The sequence below is a fragment of the Meles meles genome, chromosome 2, assembly GCF_922984935.1.
Source record: "Meles meles chromosome 2, mMelMel3.1 paternal haplotype, whole genome shotgun sequence".
NCBI classification, from domain to species: Eukaryota; Metazoa; Chordata; class Mammalia; order Carnivora; family Mustelidae; genus Meles; species Meles meles.
Genome location: NC_060067.1, coordinates 142,499,791 through 142,520,153, shown reverse-complemented (window position 1 = coordinate 142,520,153; position 20,363 = coordinate 142,499,791). Strand labels below are relative to the sequence as shown.

The window sequence follows — 20,363 nt, the reverse complement described above, 5'->3', positions numbered from 1 at the left end:
GCTCTGAACTCAGGAGGGAGTCTGCTCCTCACCCTCTGTCCCTTCCCCTGCATGCGGGTACATACTTTCTCCCTGTCTCTCTCAAATAAATAAATCTTCAAAGAAAAAAAAAATGTGCTCTTAGAAAAAGATCATATAATTTACATTAGAGACAGCTGTGTAAAACCCATTCCTGTGTAAAAGAAACAACTATACAGCTATTGTCAATAAAATAAGAAATAACAAGTGCTGGCAAGGACTGAAGGGAGGGGAACTCCCGTGCACTGTTAATGGGAATGTAAACTGGTACAACCAGTGTGGAAAACAGTGTGGAGGTTCCTCAGAAAATTAAAAACAGAACTATCGTATGAGCCAGCAATTCCACTTATAGGTATACATCTGAAGAAAATGAAAATACTATTGCAAAAACATATATACCACTTCTATGTTCATCATAGCATTACTTACAATATCCAAGATTTGGAAACAATCTAAATGTCCATCAACAGATGAATAAAGATGTGGTATATATACACACGGTGGAATATCAGTTAGCCATAAAAATGAATTAAATCTTGCCATTTGCGACACGGATGCACCTAGAGGGTATTATGCTAAGTAAAATAAGTAAGACAGAGATAGACAAATACCATATGATTTCACTTATGTATGGAAACTAAAAAACAAAACAAAACAGAAAAAGACTCATAGATACAAAGAATAAACTGATGGTTGTCAGAAAGGGGATATGGGGCAGGAGACTGAGGAGATGGATAAAATAGATGGTGATGGGAATAAGGAGATACAATCTTCAAATCACAAAATATTTAAAATGTGGGGTATAATGTACAGCACAGGGAATATACTGTAACAACTTCACACATGGTGACAAGATGTTACACTTACTATGGTGACCATTTTGTAATGTATATAAATATCTAATTACTATGTGGTATACCTGGAACTAATACAATATTGTATGTCAATTATTCTTCAATAAAAATATTCTTTTAAAAAAAGAGTTTGTTATTTAAAAGCAACTTTACTCACCTGTTTGTAATGACAATTCAGCTAAGCTTTATTTAAAAAAAAAAGGAAAAAATAATACACCACTCTTTTCCCTGGCCCTCTAAAAGTGTCACTAATACAGAATATTTCTATTTGTAATATTTTCAGATATGAGATTAACACCTTGTATCTTTTAAATCACCACCTATCCTTAAGCTTAGGACAATGATAAAATTACTGAAAAGACAAAAACTTAAAAATGTTTAGAAGAACAAGAATCCTTCCCTAATAAATAGGAAAACAACGTTATAATGACTTCTAAAAAGTACACTAAAATTGTCAGATTGTATAGACTTTTTTAAAGAGAAAGGAAATGAAGTACCATTACATGCGTAGAAATACTATGAAAAATAAAAACAGGTTTGAAACTAACTAAAAAGTTACCATTATTGCCAAGGGTCACCTCCTCCCCTGCCATAAATAGGGGAATCACGAAATAAAAAAAATTTATGAAGCCAGGGTAAAAATACACCATCATTGGGTGCCTGGGTGGCTCAGTTAGTTAAGCATCTGACTTCGGCTCAGGTCATGATCTCAGGGTCCTGGGACTGCTCCCTATTTTGGGCTCTCTGCTCAGTGGGGAGTCTGCTTGTCCTGCTGCCCCCGTCCCAGCTTATGTGCACAACCTCTCTCTCTCTCAAATAAATAAATAAAATCTTTTAAAAAGAAAAATACACCACCATCCAATGCAGGTATCTTTTGACATATGAAACAAATGTTTTGATATTAGCTATAATGTAAAATTGCACAGTGAATTATTCTTTCTAAACAAAACATTTAAGATAGATTCACCTAAGAAATTAAACCACGCTACATTTACCATTAAGAATATGCAAGATTTTTGGATATTCTTAACAGCAAAGATTTTTTAAAGTACACACTTAAGTTACCTAGAGGATTTGTTAAGATAGAATACTTAACAAAACAAAAATTGTGCATCCAATAATTCTACACACTTTATTGACTACTGTAACAGTAATATTTTAAGAAACAGAAGTAACAAATCTTAATGTTCTTATAATTTGGCTACTATTTTCATCTGATTTCATAAAAACTTTTAATTTTACATCTAAAGTAAATGCTTTACAATTATTTACAATTTGTTTGCAGAACCATTCAAAATTACACCCTTAAGTTTCTTCAAAGATACTTTCCAGCTATGATACATAAACAGGACATCACTTCATGCAAATTATTTATCTTTGAATAAAAAATGCAAATAGTTCCTACTTTTTAGCGGCTATAGACAGCACTGTCCCTTGTTCCTCAAGTTCCCACAGTATTCATTACTCTGCAGGCAAAAGTATTTTGAACTACAGACTTTACACAGAATCACTTTAAGACAGCACCCAAAGAACATATCTCAGAAAACGGAGAACACCTAAAATAGCCAGTCTAAGTTTTGTAAAGGAGGAATGAAGCTCATACTCATACTGAATGTTAGTCTACTTGGCTAACTACACTAGTGTTCCATAAACTACGTAGCTTATACATAGTCGACCCTTGAATAACAAGGGTTTGAACTGCACTTACACATGAGCTTTTTTCAATAAATACAATATAGTATTGTCAGTGTATTTTCTTTTCCTTACAATTTTCTTAATAAGATCTTTTCTCTAGCTTACTTTATTATAAGAATGTGGTATATAATACAAATAACCTATAAAATATATATTAGACTATGTTACCAGTAAAGCTCCCAAAGTGGGCTATCAATAGTTCAGTTTTGGATGAGTTAAAAATCAGACAGATTTTCAACTGTACAGGGGTTGGTACCTCTCCATTGTTTGAGGGTCAACTGTATAAGATTTTACTGGAACACAGTCACGCTCATTTGCTTACATACTGTCTATGGCTACCACAAGAGCAAAACTCAATTGTTGCTCCAGACATAGTCCACAAAATCTAAAATATTTAATAACTGGCCCTCTACAAAAAAAAAAAAAAAAAAAAAAAAAAATCACCACTTTTTTACTCCTCCACACAATGAGGAGGCAACATATGACATCTCCAAGAACCCTCTCTAAAGTACACGAATTGAGGGGCGCCTGGGTGGCTCAGTGGGTTAAAGTACACGAATTGAGCATCTGTCAGCCTAGGTGTAGGCTTTTGGGTCATCTGATGCTAAAACACAAATGCACTCCCAAGGCCCATCAATCATCCCGTATCAATCCCAAAGTTTCCAAGGCAAAGCACAAAAGGTTTTCACTCCCTCCTACCAGAGTCATACCGTTCCCACTACCTTCACTAGTAAATCATGTCAACCCAAAAAGACCGTCCTTTAAGTCCATCTAAACATGGCTTCACCCGCATAAAATATGTTGTTGAAAGTAGAGGATGGAGAAGGCACCCATATGGCATATATTCCAGTCCCATACCCTTATCCTAGAATCACCTGAGATCCAGCTCCCTACCTAAACATCTCTTCCCCAGAGAGTTCTTCCATTTGAATTAAATTCTTAAGAAGGGACCAAAGAAGCTACTAGGAAGGCAGTGAACTGAATGAACTAATGAACACGAAAAGTATGGATATGTATATATTCCCTATCTTAAAATCCTTAATTTTGTTAGAGTCAACACTAAAAGCAAGCCCCACTAGCTGCAGGTTTCACCACAAACAAAAGTCTTCCATGTCTCATGCTTCAAAGACAGCTGATTCTTTTTAAATGCCAAGTTGTTTTTTGTTTATTTGTTTTTTAATAAAAAGGTTAAAAAAAAAAAAAAAGCATTTTCAGCACTGCTGTGCCAACACAGGGATATCCCCTCCATTGTATGGGACACAAAAACACACATCAACTGCAAGCAAGGGAAGCAGCCTTCTCTGCCAGCTATTTTTAGCCCTACTTCATCAGATTAAAGACCAAACTTGGGATAATAATCCTGGGCAAACTTTAAAAACATGAATTTTTATGAAAACAAATCTGTCCTTTTATGTTTAAGTTCCTTAACAGTGAAATCCTATATATCCTTCTGACTTTAAATCAAGGGACCTATATACTCTACAAAAAGCTTGTTAGCTCCTTCAAAAATATAGATGCACATGTCCTAAGAACTGGTAGCCATGTTAAAGACTGTTCCTCCCTTTGAACTTCAAATCTTATCCACTTTTAAAACATTTTTTAGGGAGAGTCTCATTCATTTTCTACTCTTACCATACCATTGCTAACTTTAACAGATTCCCTTCCCCCAAAGTAAAAAGACACATTTTTCAGCTCTGTTACTCTGCAAGAAAACTTAACACTGTGAAACTGACTCCTAACTCTTCATTTTCAGCATATCACTCATTAGCTTAACTATTTTTCTGTCTTCAGATTGCAACAGCATCAACTTTTTACCCTAAAATTTAATGTCAAAAACAAAGTTCACTGCCCCATTTCTGAATTATTTTCTGTAAGAAACCACTAGTACCAATCTAAACTACTGGGAGCATCTTTCTCACCCCTCCTGTTGTATAGCTCTTCAAAGACCATGGTATGAAAATGTTGGTTCCCTAAAAAAACAAAATCCTTCTCCAGGTAAAATGCTTCCCGGCCTAGAATACAATTTCTCCTTAATCATCTAAAAGTACCTTCTCAGCAACATTGTTCTCAGTTGATTCTCTGGGCTGTACACATGTAAATGCACAAACACAAACTGACTTCAAGCCTCCTCAACAACTTTCATCCATATTCCCAACAAGCTAACTTCCCAATTACATTTGTCCCTCATTCCCTCCAATTCCAAAAGTCTTAAACACTTTATCTCCACCAGCACCTTTCTTCCCAAAAGAAACGTTATTTCCCAGATTTGGTTCAGACACTCCAATTAGTTTTGTATAGTCCAACACCTACACTTCTATAGATACATATACATTTATATCTATAAGGCACCAAACACAGTAGTGTGAGAGTGTCATACATACAGTAGTATGACATATAGTGTCATATACACCCCTTTCCTACAATTTTGTGCAATTAATGTTTCGTTGCCTATGCCGTAAGTAAAAGCACCTCAAAGGCATCTCAAATACTTTGCTGTTTCTTTGCTACCCAAAATGCAATAAAACATTACCATGCTTTTTAACCAACGTATAGTGAAAATAATAAAAATAAGTCTTAATGTTAGTAAGCAACTTTGATTAAGAGTACAAATCTACCCTCAAATTATAGTTTGCTGGTTTGTCTTCCTTTTCTCCCTGAAAAATTGCCTATACCAAGACTAGATTTCTCTTTCTCTCATCTTTGTAAAACATGGGATACATAACTTCCTCAAGGTCTCAAAAGAAGGTAACAGATCCAGAGACATTTGCTTTTGATTTGACATCTAACATTATGCCTACTAATCAGTATTTCCATGTCATTACCTATTTAAAATAGAACTTAAGGCTCCTTACAAAAGTGTAACAGCACAAATATATAAAGAGAAACAAAAAAGCTGGAGAAGTTCCAGAGGAGGCAAAATGATCAAGGGATCAAAGTAATCATTCTAAGACTGACAGTAAGAGTCAGGAAAGACAATGGTAAAGAAGAAGAATCAAAATATATAAAACCAAGGAAAGATGACCTCCAGCTTGTCGTAGCATTTCTCAAAACAAAACCTTTGGATGTGTTTTGGAACTTTACAGAGACAGATTGGGACAAATAAATGAAATGTGAAATAATTCAGGGGCTAATAAACTTGTAGAACTCACTATCTCAAAAGAGAAAAAGTACACATGAAAACACTATTTGAGAAAGCTTTAAGTAAATTTAACTGAGATCCTGAATGGAGAAGTTAGCACAAACAACACCAGGCTTACACTCATTACCACAAAGCAGTGGCTTCAGAGGGAGTGAGCCCACACTGTTGCCTGGAGCAGCCACAATTCTCAGTACTGTAGTACTGCCTATGTTCTGTTAAATAAAATTCCACCTTATGCTTAACCCTTAAGGTCTGTATAAATATATGAAATGATAATTACTTTCTTGCACCTCAATTTGGCACTGTTGAGAGGATACCTAAAATGCATTTCAAAGATTTTATAAACTCACCTTAAAATAATGGAAGGGAAAAGAAAACTTTCATCTTTCAAAGAATATCAAAAAATTTCTCTTCGTTTGATAGTGAAGTAAAGATAACTCAAACAAGCAAAGTCTCAAGTCATTCTGCCAAATAAAAAAAGTGCTAGCAATCAGGACATACGCTACTTAAAAAAAAAATTTTTTTTAAAGCAGTTGGATAGGGGGAAAAAAATGCAAAAACTTTTATAAACTGTTTAAGGTACTCGATGCTCTTCCCCAAGTAAGTCATGATTCATAAGAACTCAGAACCTTCTGGGTAATTGAAATCTGTTATAGCTTCCTGACACCTAGAAATTGGACCCAGGAAATGAGAAGGTAAAAAACTCCTGTACCATCTCTCAAGGAAGAACTGCAAAACAAGACAGGAATTTCAGTTTCGGGGGTTTACAGGGTAAAAGGTTCCCTCTTGAGAACCCTAATAAGAGCTGCCCCGAAACAAAAACCACAGCACTGTTTCACACCCGGTGTACCAGGAAAAGGTGTATTACAGAGATGTCCTTTGTGTGCACATATGATTTGGCTTCCTCAATTTCCTTTGCCAGTTACCAGGCAGAAAGGTGTAAGTGTCCACTCTGGATAAAGACAGAGCTCCTCTAACAGAAACCTGTAAGCTTGCATATTACCCGTAAGGAGCTAAAATATCATGAAACACAAGACTACCCGACACCTCTTCCTCGCTGTAAAAATAAAGATGCACCCTCTGGTCTATACACTCCCAACACTCCTGCAAAACATCAGCAAAACTCCGAGGGGACGAACCGACTGGTATCCTCCCACTTTCTACCCCCTCGATTCCCTTTCCCGGGCACTCACACTTTAGGGAAGAGCTGTGGCGCTGAGAAAGTGGGCTGGTTCCCTTCCTCCTTCGCTTTGAGGCGGCAGCTGCGGAAGGCTCCGGCGCGTTACTGAGGAAGAAGCGGTGCTTGTGTCTCTAAGCCAGGCAGTCACCCCGGGTCTCTTCCGCGCCGCCGGAGCAAAGGAGGCGGCAGCGGCCCCGCTTACCCCCTCTTTTCCTCTTCCTGGATCTCTTCAGGCTGTGTCTTCTGCCCGCCCTGAGCCACTTCTCCGGGGAGAGTCACGTCTGGGAGGCTCCAGATTTTGCTCTTACAAAGTTTTCCTCTGGGCTGAGGCTGCAGCCGGCCCCCCGGATCCCCCCCGGCCCCGCCGCCCTCGGGGCTGGGGCGGGGGAGGGGGCTCTAAGAACTCCTCCCGGAGTCCTGCCGAGGGGCCGGGGGGCCGGCGACTGGCCAAGAGAGAAGACCCCCCCCCCCCCCCGCGAGGGGGCTCAGGAGAGAAGGAAGGTAAGGAAAGGACGGCGGCGCCTGTCCTGCTCTCCCCGCCGCCCGGGCCGCCGCTTCACATCGGGGTCCCCGCCCCCCCGGCCGGGGGGTGGTTGCTGAGCTTGGGTCCCCCGCTCATACACTCTGAGGCAAGATGCTACGGCTCCGGGCGGGTGGAAGAGGCAGCGGCGTGGTGGGGGACCCGGCCGGCTCCGCTCGGCGCCGCCCCCGCTCCCGGCTCCCGCATGTGTCGCTGCGGCTGGGACCCCCTCCCTACACGTTGGGGGTCCCTCGCCCCGCGCCCCGGGACGAGACAGAAGCTCCGGCCCTTCCTCAGCGTCTTCTCACCGCAGAGCAGCTGACTAGTCCCGGCCCGAGGTAGCCGCCTCCCTGCCCCCCAGCCGCCGGCTCCGGCTCGGGCTCCGGCGTGTACAGCCGCCGCTGCCGGCCGGGAAGGTGAGGGGGGGAGAAAAGGGGTGGCCGCGGCTCCCGCTGATCCAGGTCAGGACGAAGGTCTCGGCCGTGGCCAGTGCACGGGGGCTGGGTCTCTCGGATGCTCCCTCGCTCTCACGCTCTCCGCTGTGGTGGCGGTAGCGCCCGGAGCTCAGCTCGCTGTCTCGCTCGCTCTGTGCGGGGCTCTCGCCTCACTCCAGAGAGGGGCGGGAGGAAAGCGGCGCAGGAGGATGACGCAAGTCACCTAGCAACCTCTCCCGTCACCCCTCCCTTTTCTGTCCGCCAGGACGTTTCCTCCGCTGGCCTTTTTTTTCCCCCTTTCTAACCACCCCGCCCTGGGTGACTCTGGCGCGCTCTGATGACGATCAAAGGAAAGAGGAAGTCGGGGCCCAGCGAGCGGGTGGGTGCGCCTCGGGCCCCGGGACTAGCCGCCGCTGCCGCCGCCTCTACGGCCGCGTCAGAATTGAAGAGAGGAAGGGGAGGAGCCGAGTGGAGCCTTAGCTGCCGCCTGATCTTAGCCCTGACCCCACGGCGGCGGGCAGAGCTTGCTCTGTAGCGGTTTCATTCAGGGCAGGTGGTGGCTGCTCCTTTCGGAGCAAGGAGGAAGGCCCAGGCCGCGCGGCCGTGGTCGGGCACGCACCACCCGAAGGTGAGGCATTTAGCCCCAAATGGGCCTTCGAAAAAGCCAGGTTGAGCGAGAACTTGCCCTACAGCCTGAGCCGCAGCACCTGCTCCAGGGAGCGAGCGCCCCACCCTTCCCGTGGTGTGGGGCGAGACCTAGCGCCCGATAACGTGTGGTCGGGCCGAGCAAGTGTTTGATGAATGAATGAATGCCTCCCTCCGAGGCACTCGCGGAGTTCAGAGTTGACGGAAGTGCAAGCGTTTTGTAAGCTACGTGGTATTGTAAAGATGAGAGTGGTAATACGTCCCTTCTTCCCCCTCCCACCTCTACGAAAGGAAAGAGGGGTGCAGTTTGCGTACGGAGGCACAATCTGAGTGTGTAAAGTGGGGGCGAATTGCCGAGACGAAGGAAGAGAGCCATCCTCCCGGAGACTGTGGGAAGATTTTTTACTTTTTCAGGAGGAGATGTGAGATGTTAATGGTGTCTCAATTTTAGGAACCATTCTTGCTTGTATGAAACTTTGGAGAGCTGATCTTGGTTGATGGTAAGTGTCCATAACCATCACCTGGAAATGTTGGCCCGTGTTGCAGGTCTGACTCAAAGGCTCTTTCCTTTCTAAAATAAATATTATTATTATTATGCAGCTTTTCCTACAGATTTATCCTGGAAAGTAAATTCAAATAAAAACTCATGAAGTTGAAAGTGTAGTTCTCTTGGAAAAGAAATTTTGAGATGAAAGTCTCAGAATCTGCCTTGAACCTGTCCAGGTGAATAGGGTGAGACTGAGATGAAAGCAGCAATGATGAAAGCAAGCAGATTCCAGAGTTCTTTTGCTGGACCCTGGCACACCCTACCTGCTCTGGAAACAGCATTAATGAATATTACAAGTCTTTCCACTTCAGAGAATAAGGAGCAAGTTTTATAGGCAGACTTTCGAAGCTCAGGGTTTCTACCACCACCATATGCAAACAGTAGACCAAGGAAACTTCATTTTTATTAAAATGCTGCAGAAAAATTGATGGGCGTGGGAAGTGGATGTTGCAGAAGCAAGAAGAGACTCACAAAGCAGCACTTGCCTAAGTGTCCTTGTTGAGAAGTTCCAAGAGCCAGGTTAACTATCCTGCTTAAGCTACTGTGGGTTTGACTGCCTTGTCATGATCGATGCCCTATCATGTCCTTCCAAAAAAGACTCACAGGGAATCTGGCCTCCAAGTGGTAGCCCCACATGGCTACAAAATAAATCTCTATCTGGTTTTGCCCCCTCCCTAATTTCCTGGTAGAAATTGAATGAGTAAAATTCCCAGATTTAGGAGATTTTGTGAAGCTGAGCACCTCAGGTTTTAAGTCCTGTGGGGTGTGGATAAAAAGAATGCAAAAATCCTGTGGTGTGGGGCAAGACTTAGCACCCAGTTTTGGTCGGGCTGAGCAAATGTTTAATGAATGAATAAACTTCTGCAGCCCAGCAGAGGACACCTCCAGAAAAGTGTGTACTGTGCCACATGGGGTTTTTCAGCAGCCTGATCTGTTTTGTCAGTGGCTCCACTTTTGAACCTTAGTACTGAGAGACAGAAAAGCACTCAGGAGATGCCTCATGCACCTACTTACGAAGTAATATCAGTACTAAACTTACTGGGCAAAATCCACCCACCTCACCACACAGTACTGGAAGAAACTGGAGAAAAACATCTGGAACTGGCATCTAAAGAGGAGGAAGTTCATACATTTCCAACTTGGTCTGCGTCTCCTTAGTTCTTTTACTTATTAATCCAGAGGAAAAAAACAGCTAGATTGCAAAAAATTCCAAAAAAAATCTGAAATTTCAGGTAACAGTTCTTTCCCTGCTTTATCAGTTTGTTTGTGATAAAGATCTGCATACTATGCTAAAATATAACAAAGGGATATTTGTAGAGGGTTCTTTTCTCCTGCACTTGAAAGTGTGCTCTTATGAGAAGCTATTTTGTCAGTGTACTCTCATGCCACATCAGTGGTTTTTACTGTCAGGGATTTCATAAGCTAAATTATCTGGTAAAATTTCTAAGAATGCCATCTAAAAAGTCTTCAATTACTTTTGCATTTTTATTGTGAGATATACATTAAATGTATACAGCAGTTATTTGGTTTAATAAGTTGTTATAAAAGAAACCTGCCTGTGACCAACTAGGTCAACAAATGGAACATAGCCAGCATCCTAGAAGCCCCCCTAGTGACCTTCCTGAGCACAGCTCTTTCCCTCTCTTTTAGAAGTAGCCATTATTCTAACTTTTGTGATAATCATTTCCTCACTTTTCTCTATTGTTTTTTTTTTCATAAGCATGCACCCCTAAACAATATGTTGTTTCATTTTGCCCTTTCTGTTGAACTTTATTAAATGGAACGACATAATGTGTAATCTGTTTGCTTGCTGCTTTTGCACTACGTCAAAATCCGTATTTTGTTCAGGTTGTTCATATAGTTGTAATCTGTTCATTTTTAATTGAAGTGTTCCATTATGGCAGTATGCTATAATTTATTTAGCCATTTTATTCTTGATGGACATCTGGACTGCTTCCAGTTTGGGACTGTTAAAAGTGCTGCTGTGACTATTCTTCGTATGTGTATTCCATCACATTTATATCAGTTTCTGTATGGTATATACCTGGGAGCTGTTTCTAGATTGTTATACTCAGGCCAGCCATGTATGTGAGTCCCATTACCCCCCACCCTCAACCCCGCTCAGTATTGTCAATCCTTTTGCCAGTCTGGTGGATGTATAGTTAGTTGTACGTCATTATGGTTTTAACTTGTTTTCTCTGATTGCTGATGTTATTGAGTCCTTTCCACATATCTACTAGCCATTTGGATTCCCTCTTGTGGAGTGGTTACTACCTTTTTCATGCCCAGTGTCTGAGATGCCAGATTTCCCAAGATCCTTTTATAGTCCACATTTGAACAATTTATTTCAGGTAAGGTAATGCTACCAAATGAGTTATATTTGGGACAAGTTCTTTCCAAAATACAGCTTACTTAATTATCTTCTATGAATTGGCTTATATAAACTTCTTAAAAATAGACTCAGGGCACCTGGTTGGCTCAGCTGGTTAAGCATCTGCCTTCAGCTCAGGCAGGTCATGATCCCGGAGTCCAGGGGCTGAGTCTCCTTTACCCTCTGCCATGCCACCTGCTTGTGCTCTCTCTCTTTCTCTCTCAAATAAATAAATAAAATCTTTAAAAATATATATGTGACAAGACTATTTTTTAATTTTACTTTTTGCCTTCCAAAATAATCCCATGCTTTCAACTTTCATTGCTGGAATTTCTCATGGTTGTTTTGGGTTTTGTTGTGATTTAGTTTCCCTCAAGTATGTAAAAGAGATTTCTAGTCTCTTAAATCTATGTAACTGATTCCTGTTCTTTGTCACTTTGTATGTTATAGGCAACTATGTAACAAATTATTTCCCCAGCACAGATTTCTTTTTCATTTCCCAGTTTCATTCATTTTATAAAAGTCACAGTGACTTTTTCTTTATTTCTGAAGTCCCTGCTAAAATAAGGGTTTGTTGGGGGTTGTTTTTTTAATTTCACTCAGTAATATCAAATACATACCATTCATGTCTCTACCTGGCAAATTTCCCCAATGTATTCTCTTTGGTTGTCTTTATCATTTTCATATCTGCCAGTTCTTTTTGTAGAATCAGCGATATTTTCTGATTTCTCAGCTTAAGATGAGACCCAGAGAAATTATTTTACATAGGATCAAAAAAGCAAGAAAATAGAATGCCTGGACTCCACCCAAGTCTTCCAATAGTATGCTTGCCATTATATCACACTGACTCAGTCTTCTGGAGCGGTAAATAAGTTCATTCCAGTGATCTATAAAATACTGTTCACTTCCACATGGCAAACCTCTTATTCTATCATTGTATAAGATTGTTTCATTAAATAAGATTGTTTCATTTTTAAGCCTAACAGCTTTAGGATCAGATTAAGGGTGATATAAATAAAAATAAATACAATTATTAAAGATTATTAGAAATAATTTCTAAAAAGGAATTACAAGGATACTTGTTTTAGTATCTTTTTTTAAAGATTTTCTTTATTTGAAAGACAACGAACAGTGGGAAGGGCAGAGGGAGAGAGAGAGAGAAGGAAGTAGATGCCCTGCTGAGCAGGAAGCCTGATGCAGGCAGGGCTCCATGCTGCATCCCAGGACCCAGAGATCCCGACCTGAGCCAAAGGCAAATGCTTAATTGACTGAGCTACCCAGGGGCCCCTGGATATGTGGTTTAAAAAATAAGGTTTCTCCACTTTTTCCTTCACTAAACCCGCATCACCTCTCCAGAGAACCACTGTGCTTCCTTAATGCCTGAGAAAATTATTACACAAAGGAAAGCAATGGTTAGTAGTGTAAAATAATTAAGGAAACACCCTTGATTTGGTGATCAGCTCCCTAATAATTTCATAATGCTGTTAAAAATGTTAAATGTCAGAACATAATGACATTTGTAAATCCAAGAACAAATCAACCTAGAAAACCTACCAGCTGCTTGATGAGATCACCCCTGTGTTTGCCTTTACCATAAACTGGACTTGCAAAAAGATTGACTGTAAAAATGAATTACAGATGACCACTAGTTTTTTGTTGTTGTTGTTTGTTTTTTTAAAGATTTTGTTTATTTTTATTTATTTGACAGAGAGAGATCACAAGTAGGCAGAGAAGCAGGCAGAGAGAGTGAGAGGGAAGCAGGCTCCCTGCAGAGCAGAGAGCCCGATGTGGGACTCCATCCCAGGACCCTGAGATCATGACCTGAGCCGAAGGCAGCGGCTTAAACCACTGAGCCACCCAGGCGCCCCAACCACTAGTTTTAATAGAAAATAAATTAATTAAATCACTTATAATCTTTGATAGTTTAAACTGAGTTTCAGAAAAACCCTTCCTTTGATTTTGTCATTAATAATCACAAAGTATTTTTACCTAATAAAATCCTACCAAGATAGCATTGGTTGTAACTTAATCCTGGAGAGCGAAGGCTTTTAAATGTTCTGGCTTGAAATTCAAGGTTGAGTTACTGAATTAATAGTAGGGAGTTGCCAAGGGTACCAGACAATTTCCAAAACGCAGTGATATATAGAAAGTGTGAAACTCCCAGAAACTGCACATGATTTCCTTTACCAAAACCCTTTCACTAGGAATCCTTTACATCCAAACCTAGCTGATTCCAAAGAAGGGGCATAATATTTGTCATGAACTTAGCAGTGTGGTTATTCGATCTTCACAAAACTCTGCAAAGTAGGTGTGAGATGCCCACATTCCTTATTCCTCTCCCTGACCACATAGGAAGACTGTTTCCCAGCTCCCCTTGCTATTAGGCTAGGACCATGTAATTGGTCTGCCCAGGAGATGTGGGCAAAAGTAAAGTGGGTCATTCCCAGGCTTGATTCTAAAGTCTCCTGAGAGACAATCGGCTCATAACTTCTCCCTTGTCTACAATGCTTAAAAGCAAAGGATGTTAAGATACTGGATTACATGTATCATAGGACTTTAGATTCTTTAGTTGCTGCATAGAAGAGTTCTAGCTCAATCAGACAGTGAACTGAGCAGAATGTAAAGTTGTATTAAGTTTCTGAGTTTAATACCAAGTTAGCATTTAGAAACAATAGCAAGTCATCGTGTTAATATTCTAGTCTAGTGAGGTTGGGTTATATAAGCTTTTACAACCTAAGAATACAACCTGCCTTTGTTAAACTGTTTTTACAGAAATGTGAGTTCTGAGTTCCAATCCCAACTATAAGAGAACTTTTAGAGAAAAGAAAACAGAAACTCTAGGGATTGTTGCTTCTGTGAAAGAAGTACCGCATATTAGAACACCAGTACCCTTCAGGTATTTGTTTAACCCTGCCTTTTCGACAAATAGGCTGCCATTTCAAAGATGAAGAAATCCTCAGGTTCTCCAGCCTTTTATTCCAGGGTTGACATTTCTTTTAATAACCAAATAAAATGTCATGACCTACCATCTTATATGCTAAGAAAAGTTTCAAACCAGCTCTCTGCACTGTGGCTGGCTTGTTCAAATTATTTCAGTGCTGTGCCCAGCGCTGGACACTACTGTTTAAGTTCATCAACATGAGACTGTTCTATGTAGTGGACTTTTAATCTGAAGGGTAACAAGTGGTTATCATAGTATAAGAACCAACTTGTAGTACAGGAAACAACTTCAAAAGCAATGTCAGATATAACTTTCCCTAAAACTGTTGGCCAAATGCAACCTGAAGGATTTCTTTCATTGATTATGTCTTTCCTTGGATCTCTCCTAACTCCTATACTATATAAGGGTACAAATCCCATTCATGAGGCCTACACCCTCATGACTTCATCTACTCCTAATTACCCCGCAAAGGCCTCACCTCTTAGAACCATCACATGACTGCACAGCAATGAGGTGTGAGGATGGTGCGGGGTGAATATATCAACGTGAACATTCAGTCCGTAACACTCTTAGAGCTGTTTTTCTTAAAAAGACCATCCATGTCCTCCAGAGAGGAAATGCCACTCTCTAAACCCCAGAAATAGCTACCATTTGTTTTTTCCTTTGAAATAGCAATTTTCCTTAATGTTTTGCATACAAATATCAGTAATATGTAGAATTCTCTTTTGCTTCTTGTAGCTTAAAAATTCTAGCAATTTAATTTCAAGAGCATTTTTAAATAAATGAATTTGTGATCTCCAGATGGTTGGCTTTTAGTCTCTTACATCATCATTGCAAAAGACATCGTATTAGTGGCATTTTAAGCTCTTTTTTTAGATCAATGTCTCAGAATGATTAAATTTTCATTTCCCTATTAAAACCCAAAATAAGGGGCGCCTGGGTGGTTCAGTGGATTAAGCTGCTGCCTTCGGCTCAGGTCATGATCTCAGGGTCCTGGGATCGAGCCCCGCATCGGGCTCTCTGCTCCGCGGGGAGCCTGCTTCCTCCTCTCTCTCTGCCTGCCTCTCTGCCTACTTGTGATCTCTCTCTCTGTCAAATAAATAAATAAAATCTTTTAAAAAAAAAAACCCAAAATAACCACTTTTATTTATTTTCAAACCATCTGAAACTTACAGGAAAGTGGTAAGCACAGTCTAGAGAACTTTTTTGTCTTAAGCCTCTTGGGAATAAATTGCCAACTGGATGTCCCATCTCGCCCAAATACTTAAGTGGGTATATACAGGACATTCTCTTACATAATCACAGTGCAGCCATCAGAATCAGGACGTTAACAGTGATGATTCCTGCCACCTGATCCTGGGACCCCTCCCCCCCCATTAAATTTCGTCATGTGTCCCAGTAATAACCTTGATAGCAAAACAGAGGATACACTTCACAATGTGTGTTGTGTTCAATTGTCACATCTCTTTAATCTCCTGAAGTCTGAAATGTTTCCTCAGTCTTTCTCTGGCTTTCACAACTTTGATACTTTTAAAGATTACAGGTAGTTCTTTTGTAGACTCTATTTCATTAAGGGGCCACTCAATTTGTTTAATCACTCGATTAAAATGATGTTGCTGGGCTTCTCCACAGTATAGTTACTATTTTTTCCATTTGGAATTAATAACTATTAATTTTGTGAGGATACTTTTATGGAGATACTTTAGCTCTAAATAAATATCTTATTCCTCATCAAACTTTCATTTTACCATTTTATTTATATCCTTATAGGCTCTTGGTTCTCTCTCGTTTAATAAGTTATAACCTGTTACTATTATTGTTTATTTTGATGGTTAAGTTGTCCTATATTTGGCCAGTGAGAACCCTTCCAAAGTGGCTTCTATGTCATTTTTCCCATCATTCCTTTAGTATTTTTTTTTCCTAGCCCAACAAAATGTTCCAGACTCATGTTGTACTTTTTTTGCCCTAGTGTTGGATGTGACCCTTTCTCCAAAGAAAAAGGATCACCAAGTAAAATAAAGGTTAATCAGTTAAGTTTGAATTTCAGATAAATAATGAATAGATATTTGGCATAGGTGTGTTCCATGTAATAATTTCTTATTTGCTAAATATCTGCTATATTTTTAGATGATAAATCTGTCACCCTACCAAGGAGCCTAGGTCCCTTTAAGTGGTAAATGGTATTTAGAAGCCACAATTTGGGTGGATCTGCTGGTTGCAATTTGAGTCCACAGCTCTCAGACTCTCTTGATGGGCAGAGCTAGGGAATATGTATACAGACACAAAGACATTTACATCTGTATTTATATATCACCATTGATGCCGTATAAATATGGATACAGTATAATCCATAATAATATCTAATTCCAATCCAACACTCAGGGTTTATTCCAGTTTTTTCCTTTTCCATATTTATGACTTCATTCTACTAGGGTGAGAAACCTGACTTGCATTATCCTTAAAATACTTACTTATTTGATCCATCCTTTGGTTTATAACCAAATTCACACCACAGCCGCTGCGCCCTGGGCTCTGACCCCTCACCACAGACTGCCCCACAGCACGGGATGCCCTCTTCACCTTGCTTGGGATCTGCCCCTCCCCTTCTCATGGTATGCCACGTCTCTGCATGGATCTTCTCCTCCCCCACCCAGGCTTTGCCACCACATACCGTGCGGAAGTCCTCTTCGGCCAGCTCAGAATTTTATGCCACACAGGTCCTTCTCCCCATGTGCTCACCCTCCTCACCTGGCTTTATGCATGAATGTCTTTAAAAATAAGTGATACTTGAGTATGAAATACCATATTCCTCTTATTACTCAAAACACAAGCTGAGGTTTTTCGATATAAAAGAGACTTTGACAGACACACCTAGAAAAATACTTCCTCACAGATATTTGTAGTCATTTGCGTTGAACCGATACTAGCTGTGACATATTGACTAATAGCAAAAATCCGAGAAAAGGCAACATTAGAAATGTAAAGGACTGTTGAAAACACATATTTCTTCTCTATTCCCTCTCAAAGCCCCCTAAAATAATAGCAAAGGAATAAAAAGTTATAAAAAAGAGTACAAAGAGCACAGGACATAAGATAATAGGAGCAAAAAGATGTCAGGAAATTCTAGAAAATCGTGGATAGGCAGGAGCAACTCACTTCAAGAAAAGAAAGCTAAAACCTAAGTTTCTGCAGCAGAGTGGCCTGCAATAACCAGCCAATTCCTGATAGGGAACCCTAGAAAATGGCAAAATTGAAGTCATTAGTTGCCTCTGAGGGCACAAACAGGAAACAGGCTTTTTCTTACAGATGAATGGCAAGCGAAGGATCACCCCAACATTTGAGGAAAGTCTAATGTGAAAGTAAAGGAAATTAAAGAAAAGAAAGAAAATTAACGTGGAGGAAAATGAGATAATACAGAAGAAGAAAACTATCATAGACTGTGATAAAACTTTTTTTATAATAATTTTTTTAAGATTTTATTTATTTATTTGTCAGAGAGAGAGAGCGAACTCAGGCAGACAGAGTGGCAGGCAGAGGCAGAGGGAGAAACAGGCTTCCTGCCAAGCTAGGAGCCCGATGTGGGACTCAATCCCAGGACACTGGGATCATGACCTGAACCGAAGGCAGCAACTGAGCCACCCAGGCTTCCCTGTGATAAAACTTTTTAAAGACAAAGGACATTACCCAATAGTGTGTGTCTGTGTCTGTGTGTGTTGAGATCATTAAAGACTCATCTTTAATAATAGGAACTTAATAGATGACATCTTGATTTGAAAAATCATGACACATCTGTATGAACATGTTATCTGGTTGCAAATACTATGAGGAAAAAGCACCTGAAGAGTAGGGACGCCTGGGTGGCTCAGTGGGTTAACCTCTAACTTCGGCTTAGGTCATGATCCCAGAGTCTTGGGATCGAGCCCCGCATCGGGCTCTCTGCTCAGCAGGGAGACTGCTTCTCCCTCTCTCTCTCTCTCTCTGCCTGATGCTCTACATACTTGTGATCTCTTTATCTCTCTCCAATAAATAAATAAAATCTTAAAAAAAAAAAAAGGCACCTGAAGAGTTGAGATTACTTGTCTCTAAGAAAGCCACATTAGATGAGGGAAAAAGCAGGGACCGTTTATTTTTGTTTGTTTGGTTTTATTTTATTTTATTTTATTTTATGTATTTGAGAGAGAGAGAGCACCAGCAGGAAGAGGGGCAGAAGAAGAGGGAGAAGCAGGCTCCCCACTGAGCAGGGACTCCATCCCAGGCCCCTGAGATCATGACCTGAGCCAAAAGAAGATGCTTAACCGACTGAGCCACCCAGGCACCCCCTTGTTTATTTTTGTTATTGTTTTTTATGAGTCCATATACTACTTGGATAAAAATAAGAATTTAATTTAAAGATTGTATGTACATATTGAAATATCTCAATATAGCACAATTTGAAAAGAAGCAGACTATGGTGGAAAGAACCAGAATTCGATACCTAGATTCAAGGATAATTCTGCCCTTTCATTGCTTATGTAAATCTGTGAGAATCTTAAGCCTTGAGACTCAGTTATACATTTATAACTTGGGTATAATAATACTTGCCCTACTGTGTTAGTTTATAAAACCTGCCATAACCAAATACCACAGACCAAGTGGCTTAAACATCAATTTTATTTTCCCACAGCTCTGGAGGCTGAAAATCCATGATCAAGGGGTCAACAGGGTTGGTTTCCCCTTGAAGCCTCTCTCCTTGTCTCTCAGACAGCTATCTCCTCGCTGTATCCTCAGATGGCCTTTCCTCTGTGGGAGCTCATCCTTAGGATCCCTTCTTCTTCTTCTGAGGATACTAGTCATGGTGGAACGGCCACATCTTAATTTAATCATCTCTTAAAAGACCTTATCTCCAAATACAGTTACATCTGAGCTACTGGAGATTGGGATTTCTATATGTGAATTTTGGGGAAACGCGATTCAGCCCATTACACCTACATTCTACATCCATTCATTTGCTGGGATTTACTGGGGCTCCTACATGTTCCATCGTGTGCTAGCCAATGAGGACTGAATGAGAGGATCAAATGAGATAATGGTCTTTGAAATGAAAAAAAGTGTTTTTAAATTAAGGCACAGCCCATCTGACATAATTCTTTGCTTAACAGGAAATAATTAAATTGGAACTAAATCAAATGAAGAAGATGGAAAATCTCTAAAAAGGAAGAAAACAGGAAGCGTGGACTAATTTATTAAATCGCACCTGGTATGTGCCAGGCACCGATTATAAAATTTATATAAATTATCTCATTTAATCCTTACCTCTACCCTGCTGGAAAGACATTATCAAAATCATTTTCCTGGTGAGAAACCTATCACTCAGAGACTCAATAAGTTCCTTAACTAAGCTTGTACAGCCAACCTGACTTGAGTTTGCATCTATCCAATGCTTCTGCTCTCTACTGCGAGTCACAACAGAAAGGAATTATGGTTAGGCTTTATTTCTTTAGATTATTTTTGTTAAATATTGAATGCATTTAACATGCGTAATTTATCTGTATAGAGTATAACAATAAAATGAGCACCTGTGTACTTACAACCTGACTTGAGATAGAAAATATTATCAATACCATAGAAATTCTGTTATATATCTCTCCCCCTCCCGATTTTTCTCTCTTCCTTTCATAACCGTTATTCTAGTTTCTTTCTAAAGTTTTTTTTATCTGTTATTTTTAGGTGGCGGGAAGGGACAGAAGGAGGAGAGAGAGAATCTGGAGCAAACTCCCCACTGAATGAGGAGCCCGACTTGGGGTCAATCCCACAACCCTGAGATCATGACCCAAGCCAAAATCAAGAGTCAGACACTTAACCGATGAGCCACCCAGGCACCCCTATGCTAGTTTTGAGTTTACTAACCTGTCTCTCTCTCTCTCTCTCTCTCTCTCTCACACACACACACACACACACACACACACTTACATTTTCATTTTGCATGTTTTTAAAATCCAATCAATTCATGTGTTCTTCTGGAACTCACCTACCTCCCATC

At 40.4% G+C, this 20,363-nt stretch overlaps 1 protein-coding gene and 1 long non-coding RNA gene across 4 annotated transcripts in view; one reads left to right on the top strand and one right to left on the bottom strand.

Moving 5' to 3' along the window:
- The window catches only part of FBXW7 (F-box and WD repeat domain containing 7), a 230,013-nt gene extending 222,986 nt beyond the window's left edge, over positions 1-7,027 (bottom strand). The window contains exon 1 of one of the 3 annotated variants that reach the window (XM_045995240.1): positions 6,900-7,027. The gene's annotated coding sequence lies outside the window, so the exon portion shown is untranslated. The remainder of the gene's footprint in view (positions 1-6,899) is intronic. The other 2 variants (XM_045995232.1, XM_045995256.1) reach the window with 2 other exon arrangements.
- A 1,200-nt stretch (positions 7,028-8,227) lies between these two features.
- On the top strand, positions 8,228-20,099 carry LOC123934964. The gene is made up of 3 exons (XR_006816857.1): positions 8,228-8,468; positions 19,483-19,580; positions 20,051-20,099. It is a non-coding gene; the product is annotated as an uncharacterized LOC123934964 (long non-coding RNA).
- Positions 20,100-20,363: the final 264 nt, after the last annotated feature.